Below are 9670 nucleotides of genomic sequence, written 5' to 3'. Positions count from 1 at the left end.
TCCCTGCTCATGCCCAAGGCGAAAGCCCCTACAGACTCCCAGAAGGTCGCATGCTTTCAATGTGTGTTCAATGAAAAGGCCATGCTTTTTACAGTCATACATTCTCTGTCATGGCTGACAGTTTGAATAAAATGTGTGGGGGAATGTAACACTATTCAGGGCTATGAGTGAATGGCATACACAGACAGGCACTATACTGAGGTGCCATTCATGTATACAAGAATCAAGTCCTTGATTCCTGATGGTTTTCAGTGGTTACTTTAGATAACTGCAAAGTTAATGTTGTATATTATCTTTCCGTCCTATTTAATTTTGGTAAATTTCTTTTTGAGGGTATAGAATTGAAATCACGGGTCTCACTTGCATAGGTGTAAACAGGCATGTACAGTGTGATACACTTTCTCATGCTAAATATTGTGCTGATTCAATTAATTAAAGAAATGATAATCCATAATTAATCTTCAATATAATTCCATATAAAATTAAACCTCAAACTTAAACTTCAGTATGAAATTCCTGTTCTCTATTCAGATATTCTCTCAATCTGTGGTAGGTCTTGAGTGTTTATTTAACAGGGAGAGATACATCGCAGACTTTGTAACAACCCAACAGCAAGCATCATAGCATTAGCGGAGGCTAACTTCCAATGATGATCATGTATCTGAAGATGTATTTGACTGGCCCCTCACCTCCTCTGTGTCTCTGACCACTTGTTAGCAATCTGCTCGTGAGCTGGTACTTGTTCCGTTGTTATACTCGCTATACTTGTTATATATCCGGATATAATTTTGAGAGAAATGACCCAGGATGGATTCGAACCTCGGTCCACATGAACAGTTTGTCCATTTATGGTACTGTGCGGTGCACCACAACACCACATTTTTTTATGATGACAGTTCCCTTTTGTTGAAATAGGCCAAATCCTTTCTCTTGCAAGCATTAGGTTACTTCCTGCATCCCCATAACATGCAGTCAGACTCCCAGGGGTGCTGTGTTGTAACCATATCTATCACCATTTATCACTGCACTCATAGTTTACACACCCACACAGACACAGACACAGACACACAGACACACAGACACACAGACACAGACACAGACACACACACACACACACACACACACACACACACACACACACACACACACACACACACACACACACACACACACACACACACACACACACACACACACACACAGATGCACTTACACGCACTTATCTATGGTCTGTATTTTACTGTTCAACCCAACATTCAGCCCACGAAGTGGCAGCATATACGTACATAGTAAAACAAACTGCAGTGGTTCTGCAATCTAGCCTTAATTGCCTGTTTCATTAAAAAATATATTTTATCCTCATGATGAAATCAATCGCCACGCACCACTCGAACCGTCTTCTCTCTATCATCTTTATTTCGCACCCACAATGCAATTGTGATTGCAATTGTAATTCCGGACATCATGGGAGTCACTTTTTTTTATCCATCATGACGTCGAACCCACTGCCCATGTGCACCAGAGTCAGTGGCCCCAGTCAAAACAGTACATTTTGCTGTCCTCTCTGTTGGCTAAATGGACATGGAACCATCAAGTACCATTCCAAAAACAAAAACAAAAGTTTATTTCCTCCTTTTGCCATAGCCTGAAATTTTGGGCATAACAGGGAAATTTGGAGACAAAGGCCCAATTCGAAACAGGGAAGGCAGCTGTCCTTCCAGTGAGCTAACTGGACATCGAGTCATGAAGTGTGGATCGAAACGAAAAATTGCTTTATTTCCTCTCTCGGCAGTTGACTGCATTTGTGTGCGTAACGAGGATATTTCGAGGATACATCAGATGCTGACTTCGCTGCCTTGGTACCCAACATGCTGTGCGCCACCTCCCTCTCAACCGGAAACCTGAAAAACAAACATGGCTACTACCCAAGCTACTACCTTATCATACTCTTTATTCTGACTCTTATGTATGTAGATATTGGAAATCGAATGGATAAATCAACATTGTAGTATCTAAATATGCTGTCGCTAGATCTATTTATAGCCTATTTTACGATTCCGCCGTCTGACGATCATTCACCGTTCAATTTGGATGCGTAAGCTAAGCGCTAACGTGATGAACGTAACTCCCGCCATAGAACCGCCGTAACATCAAATGCGCAAGGCGGCGCACTCGTTAGTGCCGTTCGTAACGGCTGCCTCATCAGCTAACTTCAACTATCTGATCAGTGACATGTTTATGTAGGAGGAGAGTCATCGAGTCACTGCCTCCCGTTTCGAATTGGGCCAACATCAGATGGAGACTTGCGGCTACCTAATACCCAGATTGCTGTGTACCTGCTCTCTCTTGAAGGTGAACCTGAAAACAAACATAGCTGCCACCCGATCTACATTGTTGGGGGGCGCTGTGGCGCGCTAAGCCTCCACATTTGGGCTTGCATGCCTACCCACGGGGACCCCGGTTCGAGTCTGGCCGGGGTCATTTCCCGATCCTCCCATGTGTCTCTGTCCCATTCACTTCCTGTCACCATCTACGACTGTCCTGTCAAATAAAGGCATAAAAAGCCCCTAAAAACATATTAAAAAATAAATGAACATTGTAGTATGTAAATGTGATGGCGCTAAATCTATTTCTAGCCTATTTTACGATTCCATCATCCGTTGGTCTTACACTACTCAACTAGCTTACAAGCTATAAGCGCTAATGTGAAGAACATAACTTCAACCACAATGGTATTACATCAAATACTGCAGGTTACTGCCATTCGAAACAAACGCTTTACTGTAAGCCAGGCACAAACTGCACAACTCCCAAATTTGTGTCCAATTTTGACGTCAAGTGGAGCCGCACACATACAGAGAATAGCAACTGTCAATCTTATCCTTGATCGTAAACACTAGAGACAACGCCCAACGTTCTATTTTGAGTCGTATATATCAAACACTGTTTGATATCTATGGAATACATACAACATTCAACACAACACATACAACACCTCGAAGGCCGCTATTCTGCTTATCACTAGGTTACCAGCATTTAGGCTTAAGTATTAATTTATTAATATGTTGATCTAAGGCTTCGTGAGAAAGTAGATTAACCACTGCGCTTGGTACGTTGCTATGGGCACCACTTCCTAATCTAGTGAGACGCGCCTCTATCGGAGGCATGTAAGGACGCGCGCAGAACGTTGGGGTGACTTGACAACCAAATAGGCTACGATAGAATTGACAACTGGGTTTTTGACTTGACAACCAGATGCGATAGGATTAGTAACGGGGTCTTGACTAGACAACCAGATGCGATAGAACTAACGACGCGGTCTTGACTAGACAACCAGATGCGATAGAACTAGTAACGGCACTTCGCCAGAAAATTAGAAAAGAAGCAACTTGGATGCCCGCACGCCCGCATGACATCATAGGTGTCCTGCTACCGGGGAATAAAGGACACCTGCTCAGCCAATCAGAAGACGTACCGTCTGCTCACCGGGTGATACCAACGATTTGTGATCGGCAACTCTTTGAACCGGCAAAATTCTATCTTCGGTCACAATGAGGAAATCTTGCCTGACAATCACTTGTCCTGCGGGGTAACGTTCCACTGATTGCCATAAGGGGGTTTTCAGCCGAGCCTCAGGCCGGTAGGTGTGTAGTTTGAGCCCAGCTTTAGAAGATACCTTTACGACGGAAGTCATATCTGATCAGACAACTGTTTATTTAGAGGGGAAGTTATCAAGCTGCTGCCTATACATTTTGACTGGGTCACTTTTTCCCCCCACTCGTGTCCTCAGGCCACGTCTCCGTACTACACTGTGGCCAATGCATTTTCGGTTTGTGATAGTTCTTTCATTCTACTTTCTTTGGTTTATACACACAAATGTGCTGCCTGGTCTCAAGACTGTTTACTAGACCTATGAATTATTTGGACTTTGTAACATCTACGGTTTTAGAGATAGATGCCATGACATTCTTATTAAAACAGCTAAGAAACAAGTAAAATTTACATTCACAAGTAAAATTTACATCAGTTACCCTTGCAAAAAAACTCTTACGAATCTTTAGGAAAAAAACACAAAGTAAAATGACGAGCAGACACAAATGTTTGATAGCAGCTACTGACTGTTGTCCCTGTCTTTGTGTAAGCTAAGTAATATCTACTGCTGTATAACATGGTTTTATTTATGTTGATTTCCTTTGCCTCTGGGATTTTTCTGTGCTCTGCAGAAAAGGAACCTGCTGTAATGCTTTTTTATAATGCTGTAAATGAAATATAGGCTATGTACAATGTCTGCAAAGATCGCCCATAATGCCTCAAGCCCAGGGCCTCTGACAGCTTTGGCCTGGCCCAGGACAAAGCTATCTGAAAGGAGGCCCCACCCCATACATGCAATGTAATGAGGTCTCCGCTCTGTGTCCTCCCTCTCCTTGGGCCCTGGACATCTGACCACTTCACTCCACCCACCACCCCCTGTCACCGTCCCTGCTCAGTGTCTGGCCGTGGCGTTGTTACACCAGACTGGGCACTGAAGGGGGAAATGTCAAGCACAGCTATTGTGCTTTCGTGCTTCCATTCTGTTCCAGAACTGCATGGGAAAAAGATCACCAGTCATCATGGCTGTCATGAAAGCATAGGTCAATAGCTACCCAGGGTGGAAATGACACACCAAGAGATTCATGCGCTCTGTAGTCTTACAAACTGCATTGACATTACAATCCTCTCTCTGTTATGGAGAGTATCGTCGGGTGTGTGTGTGCAGGGCAAGTGAAAAAAAGGAGATGATTTGTTTCAACTGACACACAAGCAAATTTTGTCCCAACCTTTGCTATGCGGTTATGGTGTCCAAATGCGCTGCGGTGTTGTGCAATGATACACTGCTTGATACACACGCACATGCTGCTGTTTGTTTGCCCTGTATGCTCCGGCTCCAAAAAGCACTTTCTGCACAATCTGGTTCCAATTCCGCTGTACTCTACGGCTGCCCAATCTGGACTTAGCACATGTACAACACACCGGCTGGGGATGTTTAAACTTTTTTGTTCTTGGAAATGAAACACTTTTGCTGAATGGTTTTTAAACCCGTCATTGAGGAGCACCATACTGCCCTACAAAGCAAAAAGGCAGTAACTGCGCAGAGCTCCAATCTGAGTAAGATGAGTTTAAAATGATACTGCAATCCAGTCTAAGAAGTTTTGGGGACATTATTGACATGCAGCAGTTTTGTTACTTTATGTTACTACCTTTTGTGCGGATTAATCATTTTATTTATATTTAAACTTGGATATACATATCATTAAAGGGGGATGCCACTATTTTGGGGCTTAATGCAGTTAAAATCGTTGGCTGGGGTTTATAAAGGTGGTTAAGTGTCTTATTTTTCATGTTAAGCGTTGTCTTGCTTTAAGACAAGTGAAAAGAGGGAGCATGTCGCTAAGCTATTGAAAGTCAATGCATCCGTGTAGCATTGTAGCATTGTACTGCCTGTAACCTCATGGATCAGTGCAGGGAAGATCCATGCAGCCGTTGGCGTGTGGTGTTGGTGATTGTGATGCATCATGCAGTGCATGACCCAGATGAGCTGCACACAGTAGGCTACACCAGCAATTGCTATAGTCCCCATCACTGTGAACATCCTTCAGGTGTCTGGAAAAGCACATAAAAATAAAAAATGGTGTTGTGGTTGGGTTGACTGGGTGAGGAACACTCTCAACTGTACACCAAGTGATAGCAAGGAAGCCAGCAAGGGCCTAGGGAAAAGGGGTGGCCTGTAATTTGGATGCCATAGGCTATGATTTTAGTGGGGGGCCCTTTCAGATGATTTTGTCCCGGGCCTGTCAGTGGCCCTGAGTCATACAATGGAAACAAGGAGTCATGACGGTTGTTTAACTGTTGCCTGTTTGCTCTGGCCCGTGAGATTCAAACATTCAGTTTTTTGTCTATGTTGCATCAAATGGTCTCCTGGTCTCCTTTTTTTCTATAGAAACGTCATTGCTGGACTCGAATATCAGGGTAACTGGTTGAATTACACCAAATGTTGCCTTTCATTGGGACACATTAAGCAGCCTCAAACGCAATAACTATGGGGCTTACAGTGTCATCTCTGTACATCATAAGGTTTTGCACATGCATCTCAGCAAACAGCAGAAAGATGTAGGGAGGACTACAAGATGTTATCTTTGAGATTCAACGTTTCCGACTGAGCTCAAGGCTGCTATCTGACTGAAGAGGAAAGCATCGAAGACTGGGACAAACCGTCCGCAGCAATAATGATATTACACAACTTGCAAGTCTCCAAAACCATGCAAGAGATGATGACAAGTGTGCTCTGATGCAGCGCTTTCAGTGGGACAGTAGGCACCATCACAAAGGCCCACACTTAACCAGGGAACTGGGACTTTTTGCAGCAAAACCTGTATATAATACTACATTTCAACTTCTTATTTTAGACGAGAATTTATTTTTTAGCACTTATTTTCTGCTACCTACAGCAATGCCCTGATGGAAATCCCTAGTGTTGTGCAAGGGGTGATTAAAAAGTAAATAGTCGCAGACATAACTAAAGACCAGAACTGTGCACTGTTGAGGACGTCACCGTACACCCACATTGCTGAGCTCGCTGGGCTGGAACGGTCTCTAAGCTGCATGTAGAGTTGTGTGTGTGTGTGTGTGTGTGTGTGTGTGTGTGTGTGTGTGTGTGTGTCTGTGTGTGTGTGTGTGTGTGTGTGTGTGTGTGTGTGTGTGTGTGTGTGTGTGTGCGTGTGTGCGTGCGTGTGTGTGTGTGTGTGTGTGTGTGTGTGTGTGTGTGTGTGTGTGTGTGTGTGTGCAGGGAAGTCAGCAGGGGGAGACAAAGGGGGCAGTTGTCCTGGGCCCAGTGAGAAGGGGGCCCCATAAATGGGTCTACTGGGTAAGAGGAGGGGCTTTGACCTTGTCTTGGGCCCGGTCAATGCTGACAGCGGCCCTGTTGTGTGTGCAGGTGGCATCTCTGAAACTGAGTTGTGTCTGTCCGGCAAACAGCTGGTGACTAAGCACACAACCACACCAGTGTTAGATTACTGCTGCAAAATATCATCATTTTGTGGTGGACAGAGCAAGTGTTCAGATGCACCAACACCGACGCCCTGATCAATGTGTGCATCTGGCATAGAGCAAAGATGAGTCTGCTTGCAAAGCGTGCTTGTCTATGTTTCTCTATTCCTCATGACAGGAACATAAAAACAGGAAGAAGAGGGTAGTTTGATTTTGTTTTGTTTCTTTGTTTTTCTTTGTTTTTTTCCCATGTACCATTCCGCCATGTGGAACACTGATAGTCATTGAAAAGACTTAACTAGTCTAATTTACAGACACCTACCATTAGCCTGGGAAATCCCATGCTGCTTTGCACAATCGTTCCGATGTGAAAGACAATAATCTCACTTGTGATTAGGCCTGGTGGTAACCAGGCAAACCTAACATAGTTGTAATACATTACTAAAGAATCTGTGTAATGGCATAGTGCATGGCAAAGAATCTTTAGTAAGGTATGACAACTTAGTCATTGTCATTCTGGTAACAGCTAAACAGGGGCCTTGTTTTAAGATTATAACAAATTGTGTTATGGTCCCTTGGCAACAGCTGCATAGCCCAGACTGGAGGAGATGACACTGACTGCACCTCACTGCCACACAATCTCTGAACACCACGAAACAAAGCTCTCATGTGATGCGCTTCGGTCTTGTGTCTTTGGCTGTTAACAAATGGATAACAGGGTGCCTATATAGTGGACAACACAACACACAGGACACGTGCGGCGTGCCTGCATCACATCTATTGACACCATCTGTCTCATTTAAACGACCTCACCATATGGCGTGCTGCATTGTGTTTGTGCCAGTGCCTGTTAATAATCTCGTTAGTCCTGTTTTCTGTTCATTACCCAATCAAACACATTTTGGAGGCTGAAAGAAATCTTGCCAAATGCCAACAGACTGGAAAGCAATATAATGTGTGAGTGGAGCAGAATGTTCCGTCAGCAAATTGTACGTGAAATGGACGTGAAAAGACCCACTTGGAGACCCCTGTTACCATTATGCCACGGAACAACACAGCATGCAGTGCTCACAACGAAATTACATTTATGCCTCACCCATGCATGGGCATCCTAACTGGCAAGCCCAGTGTGGTGGTATGGTGCTATGTTCAGAGGGGTCTCAGTAAAGGTGGAGGATGAGGAAGAAGACTGGTTAATCACCCCCACCAGTGTCAGGAATCGAACCAACAATCCTCGGGCCTCAGTAAATCTGACAGCCCTTGCCAGTTTCCATGACTGCATGAAGTGCATGATGGATCACCATTCTAGGGGCATTAAAGACAGGGAAAGTGATCGTAGTGGCAGAGTAGACCAAAACATTAAAAAAAGGAAAAAAACATGGCCTGCTTTTAACACTTCCCTATCAGATTATTTGAGGAGATCAAATAGCATCAAAGAGGCTTTTGTAGGCCTAACCCCTGAGCTGCGGAGAAGAGGAGGAACTCTAGAAACTCATGGGCCTTTACCCTCAGCGGGAAGGGAGAGAAGCCCTTCAGCACTCCACCAAACTGAAATCCACAGGAGGCCTGTTAATGGGCGCTTCTGCCTCACGGATCTATCTGGTGTTTTGCACTAGGTTTTCAAGGCTGATGATGAAATTGCCACAGCAACTCTTCCGCTCATTAGGAAGATTAGCCCCCGAATGGCTTCTATTTGGGCTGTGTGGTCTTTCAACATGGGAGCTATCATAATTGACTCGAAATCAAATGAAACCCTCTGAAATGCTGTGCTCGATAGAATTCAATTCATTTTAATGATTACGGTGAGATGTGTGGACGACGGTGGTTTCTACTCCAAACCTAAAATATGTTCCTCTGTCAATCTGATATGTTTGAGGAGTCCTCATAAAAGAATCACGACCCTCTGTGTCTTTAGAATCCTTAATATTTCATGCTTCCTGTCCCCAGACGAGTCTTGGCGCCTGCCCTCTTTGACTTTGTCGGTGTCAACTCTTCAAAAGCCAAAACATCAAGAGGATAACTTTCTAGATGACATCCTCAGTCACTCCTGATTGGATCATTGTCATGTACCCCTGGACGTCCCTGCTGTCCTTCAGAGAGAGAGAAAGAGAGAGAGAGAGAGAGAGGGAGAGAGAGAGAGAGAGAGAGAGAGAGAGAGAGATGGAGGGAAGGGAAAGCTTAACAGGCTGGCAGTATTTTGCCTGCTGTTTTCTTTACACAGGCTTCCTATTGGCCTATTTCTTTTTTAAAAAGCTGTAAAATATAGCTTATTTGAAATCCTCACCAAACAACTCCACAGTGATTCTACATGGATGATTATTCATGTTCTTGTTACCTCTGCCAAGGAGGTTACGTGTTCGGTCGCTTTGGTTTGTTTGTTTATTTGTCTTCTATCTGTTAGCAGGATAACTCAAACAATTATGCAGATTTTGATGAAATTTTGTGGAGTTGTTGGAAATGACAAAAGTAACAAGCGATTAAATTTAGGTGGTGATACGGATCCGGGATTTTTTAAAACGACTCTTCACCATTGCGGGATAGGGTGAATTTTGACATTGCAGTTTCTAACTCTTAAAAAAATAGGGTGTAAGGTAGTCAAAAGTTACATCAAAGAGCATCCTTGGCGGCAGCCAGAAATTTTGGGCCC

The sequence above is a fragment of the Engraulis encrasicolus genome, chromosome 11, assembly GCF_034702125.1.
Source record: "Engraulis encrasicolus isolate BLACKSEA-1 chromosome 11, IST_EnEncr_1.0, whole genome shotgun sequence".
Lineage (NCBI taxonomy): Eukaryota > Metazoa > Chordata > Actinopteri > Clupeiformes > Engraulidae > Engraulis > Engraulis encrasicolus.
The sequence above is the reverse complement of the archived record's forward strand: the minus strand, read 5'-3'. Positions refer to the sequence as shown.